This window comes from Talpa occidentalis, unplaced genomic scaffold (genome assembly GCF_014898055.3).
Source record: "Talpa occidentalis isolate TD23 unplaced genomic scaffold, MPIMG_talOcc4v2.1 talOcc4.7, whole genome shotgun sequence".
Lineage (NCBI taxonomy): Eukaryota > Metazoa > Chordata > Mammalia > Eulipotyphla > Talpidae > Talpa > Talpa occidentalis.
Window position 1 is genome coordinate 42,191,558 of NW_023605083.1, and position 23,545 is coordinate 42,215,102.

Below are 23,545 nucleotides of genomic sequence, written 5' to 3' on the forward strand. Positions count from 1 at the left end.
AGACCTGGGCCCGTAAGGTCTGAGCACCAGTCTAGGCACAAAGGGTTTCTTTTATACATAACCATCTTAAACTGATAACATCGGTCAGTAACCACAAAAGTTTGTGACAAAAGACAGGTATTCAAGGATGCCCTGGGAGATCAATCAGCCTGGCAGCTGTCTGGCCTTGTTAAAATGTAACCTCCTTTAGGTAATCTCATCTAGATAGGCTTTAGAGAGGCAAACTTGTTTACATTTACTGTGCATTATTTACTGCACCAGACCTATTGTTACAGGGCAGGGAGAGGGGCAGCTCTAAATAGGTTCTGCCATCTACCACATCAACACGAAACATATGAGACTTTAATGGGAAGGAACTTTAACAATTAGTGAACAATACAGGAAAGGCAAAGAATATAGTTTCTAAATCAAGCACCCAATGTTACCTGTCCCCTCATGGGAAAAAGTCCATCTAAGTGGGGCTGGCCCAGAGCAAGGCCCCAAAGCCTGCCATGAGTCTAATGCACCTTCCAGTGGGGACCCACGGAAAAGGATCAGAAACAACCAGACAAGTCTGAAAAGAAAAGAGCAAAATCAAAATCAAGACAAAAGGCAAGTGCAGTTTCTTCATGTGTCTCTCTGCTCCATGTGCCTCCTCCAGGTCTCCTTCTGGCTCTCCATCCTTCTTCCTTCCTTCCTCAGTCTCCTCTGCAGCTTCTTCTTTCCCTGCTCAGCTCCACCCTCCTTTTGGGTGGAGCAAGGAACCTGGAACCTCCCCCTTTCCTGGGGACCACCCTGTTACACTATGACTTTTAGCAGGAAAGGAAAGATTTCATTTGATTAGCGGTTCCCTTTCAATGTCACACCTACCACCCAAACACCCACAGTCCTTCATTACAGCTCACTGGCTCCCTCTCCACATTGCCCTCTCCTCTATCCCCACCCTCTGGCAGTCTCAGTTCTACAGTCAGGTTTTGTTATTTGCTTGGTTGCATCCGGCCCTTTGTCCTTTCATTCACCAAAGTCTCACATTATTTGGTTGATATAGGCAAGGCACTTAACTTCTGTCCCTTAGATAGAATTCATGTGTTCCTTTATCTGCAAAATGGGTCAACACCTACTAGAAGATTTGAAGTTCCTCTTGTGAATACAGGCTTCACAAAATAACTTGTAGATACAACAGAGACAAGTTCATTGTCTATTGAAAAGGGAGAATACTAATCTTTAGCCTACTAATATCTCAGCAAGAGGTGGCCTGAGTCACCTCTTGGATATCTAAGGATATTGATGAATGTTTGAAGTCTAGTTTAAAGTGGGTCTGTCAATTCAGGGACTTGATTGGGGAAGAATTGTGAAATAAAGATTTAGAATAATTAGATATAACAGGGTATTTTGAGGCAAGATGGTCAAAGCATCTTAAGCTATAAAATGTCATTTGATATCTTTTATTAAAGAATTGATGTCTTTCAGAAAGTTCCTCAAATAAAAATTAAAGTTGTTTGCATTTTTTATCTTCCTGAGTAAATAATAATAAAGCTGTGTTAACAAAGACAGTTAATAAAGTCATTTCAATATAGATATCAAATAATAAAGTCATTTCAATATAGATATCAAACAACTAGAAATGCTGGCAGCTTTTGTTATTAAAGAGGTATTCTTTACTATTAAAGTATGAGGAGGTACTACAGTTCTTAAAAGGCATCCTTTTTGGTGTCCTCTTTGAAATATATAAATGCACATCTATGTATATATTGTCTATACAACTTTGATTTTGCACAATTGAAAGCAGTGTGAATGCCCATCAATAGGGGAAAACATTGCAGTGCACTCAAATCATAAACATTGTACAGCTGTTAAAAATAAGAAATCAAAGTCACATTCCTAGGAGAATTTGCATGAAGTACTGTTAAGATGGATAAGTATCACCCCTTTTTTTTGTGAAACAAAAATATAAAATAAAAATTCTTGTGTGTTGTAAAGACAAAACACACTGGACAATTCAGTCAATAACTTCATGATTGAGGCTACTGCAATACAGAGAATGCTCATTAATAAGGAACATCTAAGCAAAGAACTGAAGCAGGAATGGATTCTGGGTTTCACAAAGACCAATAAACAATGAAGACTTAAAGAAATGCGAATAGGAAGACTTCTGAGTCCTATGGGTGGATCAAGGGGGTTTTGCTCTTATGTAGGAGGACAGGGAGCTAATGTGCAGTCACAAAGTGGAAGGGAGTAGTTTCCAAACCACTACTGCTCTCTGGGACCCTAGGGTTCAGATAAACTTCAACAGTGTCAGTAAGATTATGTAACTTTATATTTGTATATCCATGTGTTATGTTTATATATGTAATTGTGTTTGTATTTATATATGTGTGTGTGTATATATGTATATGAATAGTATATGAACAGAATGTTAGGCGAGGACTTTGGGAGAGCAAGCACAGAAAACAAGCAAAAGGGGAAAATACAGCAATTGTGAAAGTATAGCACATATAACTTGATCATATTAATTTGTAAATACTATATATGAGTAATCAATATGTAAATGCTTTTAAAGCATTTAAATATAAGTAACATTAAAATAAATTAGATAATATGTATTTTTCTGAGTTTAGCAGAAATACTTAGAGAAATTAGACACTACCAAAAAGCATCCATAGATTTAGTTCCTATTCTAGAGCAACTTTACAAAGACAGGCATGTTTATTATTCAATTATGTCTTCAGCCTTACATTTAATATAATCATTTTCATAAAAAAATAGTGCCATAATTAAAGGGAATTTTTTGTACACTGGCACCATTGAAAAGTCTAGAAGCATAAATTTTAGAGGGTGAAATAGGCATATAACACTTTGTCAAGTATTCATATGTTCAATAGCCTTTGTCATTTTGAACATGTGTGCTTTTATTACTTCCAAAGAAATTTGACTGGGGGTCTCAGTAATTACAACAAAGGGATGTTAGTGTGATATGGAAGTTTGGCAACAAAGACCTAACTTGGGAACAATCTCTTCTCTATGTCTCTATCATTAACATATGCTACTACATTAACATATGCTATATTTTTTAAAATATAACTAAAGTTGAAAATACAAAGATCTTAAAATCTTAAATCTTGTCAGGCCAATGGGTGAGAATTTTTCAAGGAAATGAAGTAATGCCTGTTTAGTGATTTCATTTATTTTGCATAATCTTAAGCATCCTTTTCATGAAGGATGAAGGAAGGCAAGAGACACTTATTCAAGAGTCCCACTTACAGTCAGAACTTCTTCCGTAATTCAATTCCTTTCCCAAAGCAGAAGATGGACAATGCATAAAAGCATGGAGAAAAGCCTCCTGTCCTCAGAATCTATCCACCAGAAGTTGTTTAGCACATAAGTCAGGTATAAATGAAAGGGATTGTCCATAATGTAAAATCCTTACTGATATAATTGAGGTTTGGGAGGCACAATTTATTCTCAATGAAATTAAATAGTTTCAACTAATTGAATATAAAGTATCTAAGATAGTAACAAAAAATTAAATATAAATCCCATTCACCAAAACAAATTTTCTTTTTTCTTTTAAATGGAAAATATTTTCTCAAATTTATCCAATCAGTACTCAATTACTTCAACACATGTATCTCTAATAAACTGTAATATTTTATTTTCTCCTTTTTCTTCATAATATCGTTTTTCTATAAATATAGTGCCTTTATTTGAGATCCTAGTTTTACTTGAAAACTTGCAAAAATGGAACAAACTAATAAAATAACTTGAGGCAGTTCCCAGCCTCAAAATGGGGTTAACCCAAGAAGAAAATTGTAATTATTTGGCTTTCTACAAAAGAAAGCTAGCCCCCCCACCCCTCGCCTTCTCCTCCTGCCTCTTCTTCCCTTATTTACAGTACAGTGGGACTTTTGAGTGAAGGAATGGCAAACAGTTAATAAAACCTTTGATGGGTATTAATTACTTTCCACTTAATTACCTGCCATGTGGATCTTGTTGAGCTATTGATTACTGGCAAACATACATCCCACTGGGGATAAGTGTGATTTAACTTCATCCAAAGAGTCAATTAGCCCAAGTAACACAGGGAGAGCTGGTGCTGCGCCTCAATAGCTGGTGTTTCTTGCCAAGAAGGGTAGATAAACCATTTATTTGTTCATTAAAACACAGTACTACTATCAACAGGAGGCACTTACCAGGTGTTATTGAGATTGGTAAAATGTCACTCTATGTCATCCAAGATTAGCTGCGTGGTATAGAAGTAATATGGACAAAGAGAATCTTTTTCACTTGAGGAGAGTAGAGGAACTGGTGAGGTTATGGAGTTAACCCCACAGGGGGATATATAGTGCTGGTGCAGCTCTCTATTTTGTGAACTATGAGAGAAAGAGGTATTGTTGCATTGATCAAACCTTGGTAGTAATCTGCACCTTTGAAGTCCTTAAGAAAATTCATACATTTGATCCTCCTAAAACTTTATTCCTTAAACTCCAATTTAGAAATTCAAAACATTATATGATATAGGTCTTCAGTAGTTTTCTTGTGAGATAAATTAAAGTAATCCTGTAAGATATAGCCTCATTATTGCCCACATTCATTTAAGTTATCTTCTTTTTTTCTGACTAAAGAAGGGGATTCAAGCAGGAAATGAGATGAGAAGATACTCAAGCTTGTTATCCTAAGATTTCAGGTATTTGGGTGTTTTTGCCCCAAATGGTACCCTGCTGAAAGGCACAGAGTTATCTGATGTCACTTTTATCAATTTGATCAGAAGATCTTGTGAACTACAATATTGGCATTGACACCTAACTGGATTCCTTGTTTTTAAGAATTTTTTTTATCTCCTGTTAAGTCATAGCATTTTGGATTAAACATTTCCTATGTCAAGTCATTCTGTAAGAGTGAGTCAAAACATAGTGTAACTCCCCAAAGGGTACATGCTGGCTGTAGGCACAAATTCTGTTTAATTCAAGATTTTTACTTGTTTCATTTTTAAAACAAAAATACACTGAGTTTGTGGTTGTTAGAGAGAGCCAGATTTTAGACTCAGGGAAATGGAAATGACAGCTTACGGTAATTCTAAAACCATCCCTTTCCTCTGACTTTGACATATAAATCCTCTCATAGAACTTAATTTTTCCTTGTCCCCCAAGGCTCTATGTTTCTAGAGAAAGCTTACAAAATTCCTTACAAAATTCCTAAGCTGCTGAATGTAACATTTCTCATGCCGATTAGAATGCTGAGGCACAAAGCTGGTAAATTTTTAGTTTCATAGGATAGAAATGTGAAAATTACTTTATCTTCTATAAAAATGAACATATATACATAACTATATATTATACATACACATTCACATATGAAAACATGTATATGCATTATAAATTTGCATATATTTTATCATATGTGTATATTCTATTAAATAAATGTGATTATGTAATGTGCACTATATATTATATGTTTGCATGTGTATATATACATAGACATGTATATATGTGTATATATGTGTGTATATATGTGTATTTATGAAATCTTTTGTTTAGTTGTAGTGTTGTGATGGAATAGAAAGAAAATAAAAAAAAAATCTAACAGATTTCTACCTTATGCCAGAATCGAGGTACATTGTATATATTTTATTATTTTATCACAAAACAACTAATTTAGGTTGCCTCTATTATGCTGCAAAATAAGATAAAGCACAGGGAAGTAGGAAAATTGTTTAAAGTAACTTCTTAATAAAAGATTTTAAGCCATATTTGTTTGACACCAAATCAAAATCTTCCCCCACTTTACCTCCCTGTTTTCCCTGGGAGACAATTTCTTTAATTTTCTTTTAAAGATTTATTTATGCATACAAGAACTAGGGTACAGGCCAGAGATGTGGGGGGGTGAGAGGATTCACCAGAGACAGAGTGGGGAACAGAACAGGTGGATTGACTGAAATAAACTGCTGAGGGGAGCAGCAGGTTAGTGAGGAGAGGTCCATGTGGGTAGCTCCCTGGCTGAGGATTGAACTCGTGCTGCAGTGGCTGTGGATAGATTCATAGGTTGTATCTTAACCACTTGGGCCATCAGGGAGGCCCTGGGAGACAATTTCTAAGTTCAGGAGACAGTTCCTTCGTTCATTTGTCACACAACCCAGGAAAGGTATAGAGCAAATGAATGTCGACTCTTAACCTTTGGTACTATGTAGCGTTTTCATTAATTATTTGAGCATCAAAAAAACCTTGAGTCTAAAGATAGCTGGAACTTTCTTATTATTTTCTTTTAATTGAGAAATGTAATGTCCTTAAAGAAATGACTTTTAATGGATTATATGCAATACATTGTGTTGTGCCTTAATATTTTTAGTTGTATTAATCCGATATAATATCAGGATAGCCACGGATAATTGACAAAATTGAAAAGGCAGCATATCCAGTTAAATTTCCCACAAAATTTATTTCTAACTCAAGATTGCCTTCTATAAACAAACACTTCAGTAAATGTGCATTAAATTTTATTACGAGTTTATAAAGAGACCATTATGGTATTTAATAGTTTCGCAAATAAATGTAGAATTTATTTGCATGTATTTATGTCACTTACCAGTTTGCATGTATTTATGTCACTTACCAGTTGCATGATTGTGGGAAAATTACCTCAGTGTGTCAGAGTTTGCTCATCTGTGGAGGGTGATAATCTCTATCTCAAAAAGTAAGAGAGGGGAAACTTTGTCGTGATGCATCAGCCAACCTAAACTTATGGCTTAGGTTGTGGTGATGGTTTCATGGATGCATACTTATATCTGAACTCATCAAGTTGTATACATTAAATATGTACATATTTAATACTCATCATCCACTTATTATCAGGGAAATGCAATTCACAACCACAGTAAGAATATATCTCACACATGTGAGAATGGCTCATATCAAAATGACCAGAGGGGCCTCCCTGGTGGCGCAAGGGGTTAAGATGCAAGCTATGAAGCTCTCCGCAGCCTCTGCAGCACAAGTTCGATCCCTGGCCAGGGAGCTACCCATATGGCACAGTAGACCTCTCCTGACACGCCCGCTACTCTTCCCTCAGCAGTGTATTTCAGTCAGTCAGCCTGCTCTGTTCCCCACTCTGTCTCTGGTGAATCTTCTCACCCTCCACACCTCTGGCCTGTACCCCAGTTCTTGTATACATAAATAAATAAATCTTAAAAAAAATGACCAGAAAGAACAAACGTCGGCAAGGGCATAGAGAAAAAAGAATCCTTGTACACTGTTGGTGGGGACATAGCCCCAGTGGAAAACAGTATGGAGGTTTCCTAAAATATAAACATATTAAATATTAATATTAAAAATAGATCTACCATATGACCGAGCAATTTCATAATCACTAATTCAAAGGGATACATGCACTGCTATATTCATTGCAGCTCTGTTTTCAATAGTGAAGTTATGGGAACAACCTAAATGCCCAAGAGTAGATGAGCTAAGGATTAAGAGGATGTGTTTTCGGGCCTCCCTGGTGGCACAAGGGGTTAAGATGCAACCTATGAAGCATCCGCAGCCACTGCAGCACAAGTTCGCTCCTGGGCAGGGAGCTACCCACATAGTGCAGCAGACCTCTCCTGCTTTGCCCGCTGCTCCCCTCAGCAGTGTATTTCAGTCAGTCTGCCTGTTCTGCTCCCCACTCTGTCTCTGGTGAATCCTCTCACCCCCAACACCTCTGTCCTGTACCCCAGTTCTTGTGTGCATAAATAAATAAATCTTCCAAAAAAAGAGGATGTGTTTTATATAAAACACTATGGAATACTACTCAATTATATATATATATAAAAAAGATGAACTCTTGTCATTTGCAATAACATGGATGATCTGGAGGGGATTATGCCAAGGAAAATAAGCCAGAAGAAGAAAGACAAATACTGGATGTATATAGTCATATGTGAAATAAGGAGAAATGAAACAAAGGGTCCAACAAAACCAAACAAAAAATAGCCATAGAAATCTGAGAGTAAAATTGAGAATACAAGAGGCAGAGAGCAAAGGAGGGAGGTGGCCCTATGGACTATGTTGGAGGACAACGGGTGGCTTGGTCGTGGATGTGGCGTGGTAAAGTGCATCTGAAAAGCTCTTGTCTTATGCCTCTGAATCAGATACATATCTTATATAGCCTGTTTATTTACCTATTTAGGGAACCGATGTTACCTAAATAAAAAAGGAATGTCACTATCTCAAAATATTGCCTTGAAAATAAATACAATATATTGAAATGTGTTTGGCTCAAATTACTCAGGAAATATTAATTGCTATTATTGCTAAGGCAAAGTGTATACTACAGTGCTGACTAAACGCAAAACTACTAAAAGCAAAAGCATAAATGGTAAGACACACCATTATTGTAAATGCAAATGACACTAATTTTCCAAATCAGTCATTATAAAAACCCTCTCTAATTTTCTTATAGGTCATGGCATTACTAAGATATTAGCTACTGATACCTAAGTATATCACTGACAATAGTCAAAATAGTATTGATACAAATAGAACAAAGTGCTCTGCTCCATAGAATTAATATTAACCACTTAAATATTGGAGAACTATTTAGCCCTGCTAAAATAATAAGTACCTGTGTCATCATAATTAATGTTAATCTGCTCTTCTTGATAGATAACTATCAAGTTCATCATTCTTCTAAGGTCTTTCATTATTCATGATAATAAAGCCATGACCTTATTATAGAGAAGGGTAATTATTTTCCTCTTCACTCTTGCAAGCAGGCAATGATCCAATTCCTTTAAAAAGAATATAAAAATATCTAGTTTAGAAATAAAAAGAAACACCAAAAATCATTTTTCTCTTATACATTTACATTTCTGTCTTTCTTGATTTTGACAATCTACCATAGATGTAGATTTTGCAAGCATATTAATAACTGGAGACTTATCTTAAATTCACAGAGCTTAAAAAACAGATCCCTAGAATCAAAAGAGAGGTAAAGTTAATCAAAGGTCTGAAGAGTCCTGTTATTTTTAGCATAGTATTTTCAACAAGATTAAAAAGGGTTCAATAATAATCAATACTTCAAGAGTTAAGTTGAAAATCTTGCTCCTCACATAAAGAATTACAATCAGAGCCCAAACCTCCTGTTGCTCCAGTAGAAAGTTATCCAAGTTTGAAGGCATATTAAATGAACAACTGGGCCTTTATTTTTAAAAGAGCAGTGGGTTACCCTTTCTAAGGTGTGAAAACTGCATATTGAACACTGTCAGTTAAAACTGTAGCAGGAATTTATGGCAGTAAATGACTTGATATAGAACAGGACCTCTATTAAGAATACATTTTAAAATACATTTGCTATTTTGAAATTTCACTGGCTAACCACTTTTAGCCCAGGAACAATACTTACATTATGTAGTTATCTTAAATTTTATGCTGAGAGAAGATAATTTTTATCAGAGTAATATAGTTTATAGTAATATAGTAATATAGTTATCAGAGTAACATAGTTTCCTCAAAAGGCTTAAATAAAATCCTGGCTAAATAAGAGATATATATCTTGGAATCTATCACCTACCCTCATTTTTAATTCTAAAAGTCTTCAATAAATTTTAAGCATGCCTTTTAAGCGACCTTTAGTATATATTTACATTTCCTTGCAAAGGTTGTAGCAAACAGAATTGATCTATTATCTATTTTTGTCTATCTATCTATCTATCTATCTATCTATCTATCTATCTATCTATCTATCTATCTATCTATCTATCTCATCATATAAATGTGGCCCAAAGGCAGTTAGCTTTTGGTGTTGTGGCATGGCTACAGTTTGAACACTAGTCAGTGTGTATCAGGTCTTTAGGATGATTTTGCTATTTGAAACAAAGATTAAGACATTGGAGAGTAAACTTAAAGATATTAGGGAGTGTCTAAATAAAAAGACAGGAGAAGGGAGAAATAATGTGCTTTCTAACATTTGCCTTGTTTTTTAAATAAGATAAAGTACATATCACTTTTTAGTCCGTATCACTACAAAAAAAATAGATATTTTTATAGTGTATCTATAGATAGATAGCTAATGGATAATTATTTCTGTAATTGCATCAGCTTGTCAAATGAAACTTATTTATCATGTCAATAATTTTGAAGGGCTATTATTGTACTGCATCTTGCAAGTAATTACTCTCAGTTTATATATCACACTTGGAGCTAAGATGTTCAACTGCCTAATTCAAAGTGCCGTATCCAATATGATGTTAAGTATTAAAAATACTATTTAAGCCAGATAAATTAATCCTTTTGCTAAATAAAACTCAAATTGCAGATCAATGACATAATATATAACATAAATTTCTTTATGTCCAATGGATTATGTGTTAACTCTTATAATCATGATAATTCTTAGACATGTGCCTTGTATTACCATCGTATTGATAGCTACACAAGGTGTCATGTGTTACACACGGCTGTGCTTTTTAAAAACAAAATTCAACTGAGGAAATTTTTGAATTTTCTTGGCTTTATTTAGCAAATTATTTGAATTGGATAACTGCCAATTCAAATAGCAGATAGAAGGAACCCCAAAAAGCTATTCAAGGCAAGAGATTTTATAAGAAGAATAGAACAGAAACAAGAAAGTTGTGCTCAGAAAAAAATCAATTGGTTATTGCAAAGTTACTTTTTTGTAGGAGATGGTGGAGGGCTGTCAGGCACATCACTTAACTAATGCTGATCAGGTGAGTCCTGATTGACTAGTTTTAGATTCCATTTTTGGGAGAGCCAATTAAATCTTCACTTGGTGACTGGTGACTTGTGGCTTAGCACAAACAATTCCATTTGGTGTTTGTCATCTTGTCTTTAACAGATCTCTCCAAATGTAATTGAAGAAAATATATTATTTAGACCCATGCCTACCTTATAAAGATGATGGTAAAATAAAGTCTTTGTTCTCTTGAGAATCTTTGATAAGGATGAATTTGTAAAGATGGACTGTGCAGAATTTGGAGTAATTACCAAGCTAAAGCATGTGTTTTGGAAATGGCCCAGAAAAGCTTTAATTCAAAATATCTAATATCCAATTTTCAAAGTTTTTGCATTTTTGTGAGATGTTTATCAATATCATCTAACATTTATCTATCATTATTTATTTTCTAGTCTTCTCTAATTTCCCTAAGCTTAACTTCCATTCCCCAAAATGCTTTAAATACTGACAAATTCCTGCTGGAAGTAATTTACACAATTGAAATGAGGAAAGCAACTGGATTCTACATCCTGGAGGAGCACCAAGCACAGGATGAGAAAGTCCTGAAATGGAATACATGAGTAGAGGAAGAAGCTTAGATTCAAAGCCAACCAGAAGATGATTGTAAGTGCACTGAACATTTACAAAATATTGGCGAATTACTGGACATACTCCAAGTTACAACATAAAATTTTGTGTTTACTAATCTAGATAATTTGGGACAGTGGCCATAGAAAATCACACACACATATCATCATCATCATCATCATCATCATCACCATCATCATCACATTTAATGGTATGTTTGAAAAGAAACTTTCTTTTCATATTAGGTTATGTGAAAAAGGTATCTGAGAGATTTACCCTAAGATCCAGCTTCAGTGAGAATCCCTAATAAAGGGTTCCCAAAGCTCCTGTTTCCCTTTCACCTAAAAAGTACCAAATCTTTTCTCTTGTGATTGTGAGTTTAAAAGAAGTCACTTACACATCTGTCTTATCCTGCAATGTAGCTTCAGCTTCTCTATTGCCAGGAACATGAATATTGTTTCTCAATGTTTGCTGAATGAGTTCATTCACTAGCTCTCCTAATGAGAAGAGCAATATCCTTTTTGTTTTTATTCTTCTACTTCCTATTACAGTGTCTTACTTATATCAAGTACTCAATAAATGCTAACTGTATGAATGGAGTAAGATACACAAGGATCTGATTACGTTTCCTTCTAACCTTATTGATTTGGGACAATTTATAGGCAAAGTAGCTATATTTGCAATAAGATTTGAAAGATGCTAAATGTTTACCTGGCATAAAACTGTTTTCTTAATAGGCTCAGTCAATTGGCATGGGACTCCAGTGTCTTTAAATTCAGTGCTAGGCCTTTGTAGACTTCCTAGACGACAAGGAGAACTGTCTCCCTGCCTCTTCTGCAGGTACAACTGTAGTTGCAGTGGAAAGGGAGGGAAAAGTATGATTTTAGAGGGCAAAAGATGCATGCCACCATTAAGAATTCCATGTCCTGTCTCTACTTTAAATAATTTCTACCATAAGGTGGAGCTGTATCCTATCAAGAGAAAAGAATGTGATCTAAGATCTGGCAAAGTCCACTTAGCTCATTTCTCACTTGGCTTGCAGCTTGTGATTTTAAAAGTTAAAATGCATAGCAGCCACCGCCAAATCCACCACCAACTGATAGAGAGTTTTTATTTTGGAGCAGCTAGGATTCTAATGTGGTGAAAAGGTATACGAAGGCAAGCAGGACCTTGTTTTTTAGCTTATGTTGTAAACACAGCTTCAGGGGAGTCTCTTTGAAGTGCCGAGATCTGAGGTGGCTGGTTTTGAAGTCCCCCTGAGGTAGCACAGAGAAACCACAGGTATCTGATCCTGTTTGCTCTTGAGTAAATCATCCCAGCATCAAATAGAGTGTTGACAAACAAAATGAAAAAGCAAAAGAGGGATTTATTTAAAAGAGTACATTGTGTTATACAGGATACTGCTAGAATTTATGATACTGACTTATATTAGTTGCAAGAGAGGTTTTGCTTCTCAGTTTGTGATTGTAAGAGGTATGGCCATGAAAACCCCCAGCTGTGTTATCTGTAAAACCCTGGCATCTCCACCCAAAGGAAAAAATGATCCCCTGAAGAGAAGGAGCACTGCAGGGTTTCCTGATAACACATCAAGGGTAATCTAGATAAAGGAGAATGGCACTACAGGAGTGTGTGTTGCATGACTCCCTGGGCAGTGCTCTCTATCTGGAAATCAATTAAAGGGCAAGGCACACCAGATCATAGCTGGTTTGGGATTTCCTCAGCAGAGATTTGCATAGAAACCTTGCAAACAACAAAAACCTATTGTAAAAATCCAAGGATGGGGACAATATTTGTGAAGAAAAACCTCTACTCCATAAAAATCTGACAAGTATAGGAGAATTTTCATTACCAAAAATTCCTCCTAATGTGCAAATCTGTTTTTAATTCCCGATAACATTACTCATCTAAACATGTGCAACATAAAAATCATTTGCGATATGTCACTTAGACCTTTCCAGACACTCAACACATTTTAACAATGTGGTGTGTTTCTGCCAGAGTCCTGTAAGATATGGTAGTAGACTGGCTTCATCTTTGCAGATAATAAAATCATCACTCTTGAGGGGACTGAGACTTGTCCCAGAAGACATGACAAATAATAAAACTACTTCTATCTGATTCATGCCAAGCTTTTTTCATGCTAAGCAAGATACTAGATACTTTATACACACTATCTAATTTCTCATCACCATCATCATGTAAAGATTACACTTACGATTTTATTTTACAGTTTTAAATACCCACCCGTGATTGCACAATAACCTAAAGTTAGAACCAGCAATCCAAAACCAGCAAGCACAACACCACGGTTCTCAAACTCCTGCAGATTTGCTTGAAGATGATTCTCAAACTGGTTGTTCAAACAGTGTTATTTATATTTTATTATTTATATAATATTTACAACCATGTGATTCCCATGGCTAGCTATCCTTTTTCATCTAAAGGCTCACTCCTGAGGGCAGAGTCCCTATTCCTCTGATTTATCTTGGTTCCTCATACAGTCTTTTTCATTACAGTTTCTTAAAAAATATTTCTGAATAAATAATCCTCTGTCCAACGGGGAGAACTGTATATAAAATGACTCACCTTCATTTATATAATGTGCCTCCCCTCCCACATCTTTTCTTTCTTTTATACATTCATTTTGCCCTGACAAATATATATTTTAAATTATTTTTGTTGTTGAAATAGGGCCCTCACCCACTCCCACAGGCCTTTACTCTTGTAACTTTGAAGGTCTTTCTGCTTTCTCTCTCACAAAACACATCTGTCATGGCTTTGCCTTCTTCTCTCCCCTGAGTCCTAGAGCTACAGACTCACATGGTAAGGGTTGTCCATCCGTCTAGAGCACCTGGGGTTTAAGGTGTAAGCAATTTGGCTGTAATTGCTTCTTCCCAGCAGTTACTCCTTGAAGTGGTGAAGGGGGACATTTGGTTGGATCTCTATTTCCACCTACATAAATAGGTATTGGAGTCAAATCCAAAGACCATGGCGTATTTATCTAGAAATAAATGTCACCCCCCAAGATGAGAGTTTTCAGCTACATCTTTGTCTTACTCTTTTCTTGGGTCATGGTTCAGCAAAAACTGTGTTCACTTTTTCTACTTATTTTTGATCTGTTAGTTTCTCTGAGTGAAACAAAACATAAAATGTAATGTTGTATTAAATAAATCACATGATTTTTCTTATTTTCTCTTAGAATTCCATGATGCTTTGATGTACTGATGCCTCTCTGCTTTATTGGATTCAACTACTATTTCTTAATCTGTAAGCAGAAAGCATCTCAGATATACTCTAAGTTTTTATTTCTCAAACTTCCTTATCCATTTTTGGTAAAGAACAGAAATGATTGTTTTCAAGACAGAGAGTGGATGGATCTGTAAGTATATTTAGTAACATTTTGTTCAAATTGAGCTTCCTTCTATTTTATGCTAAGAATTATACTAGTATGGACTCAGCAATCAAGGGATATCTTACATAAGTAACATAGCTTCACGACTATTTCAATGCAGAATTTAAAAAGTTTAAAGTCTATTAATGCAAAACTAAATTAAAATCCTATAGATAGACAATTAGTGAGGTAGGCTATGTTTATATGACTACTTGTTTAAACTGTCTGTGAATTCCAGTGAACCCAGTCAGGTTGTCATGGAGTGAAATTTGGGCACACTATACTGAACAGCACCGGAGATGGAGGTCACACGTCTTCCTTGTCTTACATTAGCATCGCTGACCCTAGTGAACCAATATATGTGCTATGAAGGAAATGCACAATCATCTTAATTTATCTGATATAGTCTAAAATCTTGTTAAGAAATTCCAGAATTGGCACATATAGTCCAAGCTGCTTGAGAAAATTTTGTTAACTATCCTAAAGTAAGAGTGGAATTTTACTTGTTACATTGTGTGATTGTAAGAGAAAAAAAATAATTTTCCCTCTTCTAGAAGCATTCTTTAGCTGATCTAAATTCTTTAAGGTAATTAAGGAAGAGGTACAGATTTTTTATCTGCTGGGTTTTGATTGTCTTCAACTAAAAAACAGTCCTCATGCAAAGTGACATATATTGGGGTAGATTATTCTGTTCCTCTTCAATATACAATTTATAAAAGATTGTATCAAATTTTACTCCAGTATCTCACTGCCAATAATCCCAGCATCATGCAAGTCATATTTGCATCCAAGTAGTACACAGAGAAGTGTAAGTGCATTGATTGGAATTTAATTTTATTCTCTTGAAAACATTAGTTCATTTTACTAGTATACTTTCTCAATATGCTATCTTTATACTATCTTTACTGACAGAGTGACCGTCTGATTTATCATTTAAATCAACACACTTTGGAAATGAAATTGGATACTATTAATAATTACATTGATTCTATAGGCATAAACCGAGACTGTTTTGAAAAGCTGGAACATATGATTTCCATTCCTTTAGAGTAGATTGTAATTTAAGGGAAGAAGTGTATATGTCACTCCCAAATATGCCTCTTTGACATGGGATTATTTTGAGTTGGTTAATTTTAAGAAATAGCATGCACAGGAAAAACTCAAAAAGTAAAAAACCAAATACAAGTTACCTCTTCTAAGAGACATTCACATTTTTAAGACAAATCTCCATTTTTAGTGCCTCTCTAATGCGAAGTGGAGAATGATAAAATCTGTAGAAACTCTAATTAAGGGAGAAGGGAATGAGTTAATTTTATATAACAACGACTTACTGTCTTTTGCCTGATAATCTCGATAACTGGCTTCCTGCCTCCTTCCACCGCGCACTACACACACACACACACACACACACACACACACACACATTTTCTTTTGTCTTTAGTGGAAGATATTTTAGGTTGTAGTTTGGATCCTTTTGGGGAGTTACTCAGTTTTGCAGGAAATCTTTCATGTATACAGGAGATAATACATGTCCTTCAATTTGTTTGCTTTTTCCTGTTAATCTCTCTTTTATTATAGAATATTTCTCAGCTAAGAGTCTTAGAAAGATAGGGGGAAAGTGATTTTTCCTCCCCTACACAATCAAGTCACACATAATAATGTCAGTGTACTAATTTCTAAGGATTTGGTGATGATAGACCTAACCTCCTCTTACTGTTAGTATATGACCAAGGGGCACCAAGGAACCCCAAACTTTAATAGTGAGTGCTTTCAAAGGATTCAACCATCCAGTCACACAAGGCAAAGGAGGTAGACCCTTAGTGTGAAAGATCTTTAATAGAAAAATGTGCATCGAGAAGTCTAATAATAGTTTCCCAATAAAACTCCCCAAATTACCCATCCCGTTATGACCAATTGCTTAGCCAAATAGAATTGGGGTGGTTGAGACCCAAAAGCTTGCCACAAGTCTAAAGTACCTGTTGGTGGAGAACAGCAAGAAAGAGGTAAGGCAGAGCAGGGACAAAAGGAGCAAAAAGGAAATGCAAAATCAACATAACAGCTGCCACTTTCTCTCCAAAGGACAGCCTTCCCAATTGTCTTTCATGCACATGTCTCTTTCTAGCGTTTCTACATGTGTCCCCTCTGTGCATCTTTTTCCATGTCTCTTCTCCACGTCCCTGGATCCAAATAAAAATCCAAAAAGCAAGATCCCCCAGAGTCCACCTGCCTTCTGTGTTATATAGCTTCACCTGGCTGCTAAGCTCTGTCCCTACTTCCTGGTAGCCCCTAGCTCAGAAAGCCTGGTTCACAGCACATGATAACTTGTAATCCAAAGTAGATGCAGAGAAGTGGGGCTGGGGAAAATGCCATCTCCTCCTGTCATTACAAATTTCAGAAGCCAGTAATGCCATATCAAATCCAATTCATATTTTTGTTGTGATGATTTACTTCTTATCCTTAAATGTCTCACTGAGGTATATAATAAATTATCCTGTACCCCCCCCCCATTATTCCTTCTCAGGCTGGACTAGTAATCAAAACAGCATCAGATGATTAGCAAAGTAAAACCAATTAATTTAATGACATATAAATGGAGAATTCACATGGTTGTAAATTCTGAAGAGTAATTAAGAGACCCAGGGATCTTTACCCTGCCATTTAGGATTATCAAGTAGGGGGTGGGGAAGACAGGAAGGGGAAAGGGACTTCACATGATAGACAAAACAAGACAAGAATCTTAGATAGAGAGAAATGTTTACTGATAAACCTAGAACAAAACTACCTTCTTCTAGATCATAATAGGGAAAGGAGTGATTGCTTCTTCAATTAGGGAAACGCTTAGGACAGATAGATCTCTTATTTTATTAGAGACAGGCCATGGACTTAGGAAAGAACGGAGGCATCTCCTAGTCTTCAGGGCCTGCACTGCTTTCAGTCACAACAATCTGCATCCTTTAAGTCATGATAATAAGCCTCTTAGACTCACAGAACCTTGATTGATCTAGTTCTCATACCAACTGACAAAAGTCTACTTGGGCCTATTGATAAAGTCTGTCTAAAATTTTGTATGGGGCTGATCTCATAGTCTATACCAGAGGAAATCTGGATATAACCAGAGCAAGAAGATAGAGGGTGTTTCAGTTCTTTATCTGAATCTATGAAGATATCTTTCTATCCCTTTCTAAGAAGTCAATAGGGAATGAAAGGGAACATTGTTCCTGGATTATTTTGCTATTCCCTGCACAGCTATTCCTTCAGTCTCCTCTAAGCTGTAACTATGCCCTGGGTTATCCCTGGGTATTCTGTTTAATTGCATGCCATTTCATCCTTGTTCGGTAATTATACTTGTGCATGGTTGTAAGTGAAGTGATTTTCCTATATGTGCATTAAAGTTAAATTTTGCTCCTGGGATTTAGTGCATGTGCCTTCTAGTGGCATCAATAAGGAGCATGTGTGCTTCTTCCTGCCATGTGTGAGAGAAGAATATGGTCAATTATGATAGTGAAATTTACTAAATGTGATGATAAACACTTTTAAAGCAGCTCAACAAATGATTATGGATTTCACACTTTTGTTAATTGCTTCAATTTCTGACTGAAATAAAAATCTTCCACTTGCTTTAGTATTGCGGGTTGTATATCTCTAGAAAATATTACAAATATCCTTGAAGTATCTCTTACTGAGCACCTTACTCTTTCATTCCAACATTTTTGTTCTCGTAAATTTCCTATAAACTAACTACTGTTTTTAATTTACTCCATAAAAATTTATGTCGAGGTAAGTACACATATATACAGATAAGTACTTTCATGTATATGTATTTATCCTACAGTTCTGATTTCTGACATCAATATTTTTTATTATTTCACAAATTTATTGTGATTTTGAAATTCTTTATGTTCAAATACAGATTTGATTTTCATGTGATTATTCGGTGCTTCATAGAGCATCAATTGTAACACTGTGATACCCATAGAAAGGGAAGTTCCCTGCCCCACCCAAAGGAAGGGGGATGTGAGCAGCGAGGAGAATCTAGAAAGACTGGAAGAAGGAAGGCCAGAAGAGGATGAAGGGGAGATTGGAGGAGACTCATAGAGTAGAGAGACATGTGAAGAAGCTGTCCTTGCTTCTCTGCCTTGGACTTGTACCAGAGACTTGGGGAACATAGAAGAAAACACTTGAAAGGGACAGAGATGTGGGTGAGAGACCTGTGGGGAGGCTGACAATGGCAGCTATTATCTTGTCTTGTACTTGTATTTTGCTCTTTTCCTTCCAGACTTGCCTGGCCCCTTCAGCCCCTTTCCTATGGGTCCCCACCAGAAGGTGCCTTAGATTTGCGGCAAGTTTTCAGGCCTTAGTGGCCCTTCTTTGGGCCAACCCTTTTTGGCTGGTCATTTACCCACAAGGGGATGGATAAGTAGGTGTATAATTGGCAACTATTTTAACTATATTCTCTTCTTCTCTCTATTGCACACTAATCATATTAAAGTTCTTTTCTATTAAAGGTTTAAGCACCAAGAATATGTTTTGTCTTTATGTAGCAGATGGCAGAACCCATTTTTGATCAGGCAGATTTGGGGATCCTTGGGTGCCCCTCATTCTTCCCACTAGTACAACTATACTGTTCAATACTATTGTAAGACAAATAATACTTTACTCTTTTAATTTGTTTATATGTCTGTCTTTTCTATGGTCCAATAAGATACTTAAAGGGACTGTACTATGTTTGTGCTGGTTATCTTTAGCTTTTCAAAGTCCAGTCTTTACCTTTTCCATTCTGCTCTGTGCTTAAGAACGCTTCTGGTTCAGGTACGAGCAGGAGGTCCAGGCTCAGGCAGAATGAGACTGGGATTGGTTTCCTGACTCCTCAGAGTTGGACCATTCCATTCACGGATTTCTCGATTCTGTCCCTCAGACTAGGACTGGGAAAAACTCCCTATCGTTACTAGCTGTCCAATATTACATCATCTTTATTCCTTAACCAATTTCTTCTCTTTTGCCCAGTTTGAATGTACATTTCTTGAATTCACATTTGTTTTCTCAGGGCTCAGCATAAATTCCACATTTTTGTTGAATGAAAAAATGCATTTTTATCCAAAATTCAATTCTACAAACCATGATTCCTGTTCAGAAACAGCAGGAATCAAAAGCAGACATTGAACATTATTTCTATTGAGATTCTGTGGATGGTGACAGAATATTAAATTCTACTGAAGGCATGTATTCCTTTAAATACAAATAAATCTTTCCTAGAGCATAACTCTCTGTGTGGTCTTGGAGAGAAAAGACACAATATTTCTGAGACAATATTTCTTCAATTTTTCTTTGAAAGGTGGAACTCACCTTTCACCTCAATTGTTTAAATCTGATCCATTGCTAATAATATAACTAGTAACTGAAAATATTTTCAAATTGAATATCAAGAGATATATTGGAAAATATGCAAATAAATGACAGAGATATTAAAAAGGCAATTTTGAAACCAGTGCTTTTCTTTGTGCAGTTTAGTTCAGTGCAGTGTTATGTTTGGCTGTAATGAGTACATTTCAACTCTTCCCCATCTATGAACCAACTTTAATTACTAAAGAATGGCTTCTATTCCATAGAAAGCAAAACCTTGGTAGAGGGAGTTTCCAATGTCCCTTCTTAGTTTTATGTTCCTTCATATGTTCTTCCCTTGAATGCAATTCTCATCCTATTGTTTCTTTATATTAAAAAAATCACTCAAACATTGATTTTTCTCCAGATATGCACCAATTTTTTGTCCTTCTGTCCATTAACTATTTGTCATTGTTGAATTTCCTACCAAGGGAAAGGGGCAGAATAAGTTACCTCAATATGTACCACTCTGGTGTACTGGTTATTTTGAATTAATATTATTTAAGAAACATTTGGTACAAGGATACGCTGATGCTCCTCCGTCCCCAATGTAGGAAAACAGGAAAAAAGAAACTCTCCCTTTCTGAAAGGGTCAGGAGAAGATAGAGAGACTTCCTTATTACTATAGATAAAACTTATTACTTCTTCACTAATGTACTACCCAAGTCTTTCTTTTTGTTAATTCCTGTTAAAATGTCATGTCATTTAATTATTGGACCAGCCAAATAACCTAGAAGGGAAGGAGGGAACCATTTTCCTCCCATCCTATAAACTGTAACAAATTTTTTCCCTTTTAATTTCTCCTCTAACATGATCAATTTCTATAGTGTTTTATGTATATTCAAAGGCTGTAGAAACTAGAAAAGAATTGCTGATAAATATCTGATGGTTACATTATTATCTAATGATAGCAACAGTATTTTGTTCCCTGTGGACTATAAGACAGGAAATTACTTTCTTGTGCTTTTATAGTTTCTCACGTTGTTTTGCTATGCCTAAGTCAAAATCGATAATTCACTATTTCCTTTTGGTTCTCATTTTCCCATCAGTAAAAAGTAGATAAAAGTAATAATACTCATATGGTTGTTGTACAGATTAAAGAAATTAATGTAAGCAAAGCCCTTAGAATATTTCCTTGCTTTTAGTTAAGTGTTCCAAATATGTTAAACATTTTTAGGCTGATGTCCCAAAGCATTATCTGTACTTTTCAAAATGCATGGGTATTTTTCTTTTCTATTTCATTTTTGTAAAGATGGTATCATCTTTACTAAATCCTAAAAAGTAAAAGTATAGTTTCATATCTGATTCATCTCGTCTACAAAGTTTATATCTACCATCACAATAATTCTTACATTTTCAAGTATGCAATAAATATGTGTACAGAGAAGAAGGGATGCATTCTTATTGAGTATCTGTAAGCAGTACAAATTGATAACTTTGAAATTCTCCATTGCTTGTTTCTAAAATAAAATACTTTTATCATTTTGCTAAAAGATGTAAAACAAGCTGTAGAGTTTCAATTAGCCCTTGGAAAGCATGGCTATTTTCATGAAGTGTGAATGCTGCCTGAGAATGGAAACTTTAAAAACAGGAACTTCACTGAAAGTTAAGATTATACAAGGAAAACAGGACTGCGAGGAGATTAATCAAATCACAGTTCTTTAAGTGTTATCAAGATGTTACCTACTTTGTACAGACTTCACACTCAGGGGGAGAAGATGGCAAAGGAACATTCAATTCCCAGGCTTTTCTCCCTGGGGTTAAATAAAAGAAAAAAAAGAGCACGAAGATAAAATTTTACAACTAAGATTGTATAAGAATCTTTGCATAAAATAATAAAAATGAAACTAGACTTTCTATGTGGTCAGAGGGGCGATGTTTCTCTCTTTCCTATATATTAGGGGAAACACTATTTTCAAAGTTCCTTTAGACAAGATAATCTGTTAGGTTCTTTACAAACCAAATAAAGTTTAATTGTCAGCACTATTTTTTCTTTCACTGGAGATAATTTATTTGCAATCATCGCATAACCATTAGACTTTTTAAACAGCCAAATAGAGGCATTTGCTAGATGTTTTTCAAACTTACCTCATTTTTCTATTATTTTTGTGCATGACAAGAGAGAGTGTTTATGAATTAGAATTATAACAACTTTGCTAAACATTTCCATATTGCTCTTAAAAAAGCATTTTTTGGGGTTTTTTTTTGTGGTTAAGAAGTTTTTCAATTTTAAAGGAGAGTTGGTGAACTTGAAAGACTTTCTTTTTTTAACTATCAGAAATGGATCTGAAAGCATGATTCCATGAGGTGACTAAATATTTTGTTGTTCAGCTAGCAAAATCTTAGCCTGGAATTCACATTCTGGTCAAAAAAGGTGAAGAACTAGGAATTAGGCCTTTGTGGGTGTCCTGTCTTTTCTTTAAACATGCATTTTATTTACATTATTCAAGTGAAATGCTGATGGTGAAAGAATCAGCTAGTTTGGCAGAGAATGAAAAAGTTGTTTTAATTTCATTTTCAACAAACAAAGCAGAAAAAATATCATGTCTGCTACTGACACTGTACTTATAAGGTTAATTTCTCAAATTCAAAGATGAGGGCATGTAAGGATAAACAACCAAGTTTGTTAGTCCACCGATGTATTTTTTTTTTTTTAAATCTCTATAGGATTTCCCACACTACTGTGCTTCATTTTATATTCTAGAACTATCATTAAGAAAATTCTGCTTTATCTGTGTACTATATTTTACTCACTCTCCCCTAAGCTATTGTTGGTGAGCAATCAGGTCCCTAAACTGAAACCCTTTTGAATACCTGTGTCTCCACTCTCCTTACGAATACATTAAGCTATTCTCCATCTCATCTGCCACCAGTGAGCAAAGTAAATCGAGATAATATGCAAGCAAGGTGTTACTCCTTTACGATTTACACCTCTTCAAGTAAAGACACCTAATGTAAAGGTGAAAGTGTTGAAGAATCACCCTATGACTCTGTAGCTCATCAAGATGTGCTGCTCTACCCCAATTCTCATTTTGATTTATTTAAGTTTGGAAATAACAGTATTAAATTAGCAAACACAAGCAATGAACAAAGCCCTGGAGATGAATTAGCCATTGTCTCTGGTCCATTAATCTCCTCTTCAATTCTAGAGAATTGTGGTTCACCCAGACCCGAAGATCAAATAAAATGCCTAATTGGGAAAATCCTAAACAAGTGTGTCCTGGGGAGCTTAAATTTATTTGTCACCCGCTCAAACAACTGTGTTGTTTATATAAGTCTTTAAAACCTTGATACTTTTCCGCTACTATATCTTAATCCCTGGTTCTTTATGCTCAGGAGGGCAATTTAGAGTTGTTTTCAATTAACTAGAATAGAGAGGGGCACTTATTCCAAAAACAGATAGCTGTGTTGTGAGTATTTTGCCAAACATGCTGAGTGGTTTAGATCTAAGCATCAGGTTTGGGACATGCTCTGGAATCTCCTTGCCGATAATTATATCTGCTC

At 35.5% G+C, this 23,545-nt stretch overlaps 1 long non-coding RNA gene across 16 annotated transcripts in view; it reads right to left on the reverse strand.

The window, feature by feature from the left end:
* LOC119232498 (uncharacterized) overlaps positions 1 to 23,545 on the reverse strand; it is a 134,889-nt gene that overhangs the window by 37,868 nt on the left and 73,476 nt on the right. For 8 of the 16 annotated variants that reach the window (XR_008549605.1, XR_008549615.1, XR_008549603.1 and 5 more), the window contains 8 exons: positions 21,729 to 21,795; positions 15,853 to 15,944; positions 14,092 to 14,223; positions 12,441 to 12,571; positions 11,983 to 12,117; positions 8,575 to 8,740; positions 4,170 to 4,349; positions 426 to 553 (listed from right to left, as the gene is read on the reverse strand). This is a non-coding gene — a long non-coding RNA (uncharacterized LOC119232498). The remainder of the gene's footprint in view (positions 1 to 425; positions 554 to 4,169; positions 4,350 to 8,574; positions 8,741 to 11,982; positions 12,118 to 12,440; positions 12,572 to 14,091; positions 14,224 to 15,852; positions 15,945 to 21,728; positions 21,796 to 23,545) is intronic. The other 8 variants (XR_008549609.1, XR_008549607.1, XR_008549606.1 and 5 more) reach the window with 8 other exon arrangements.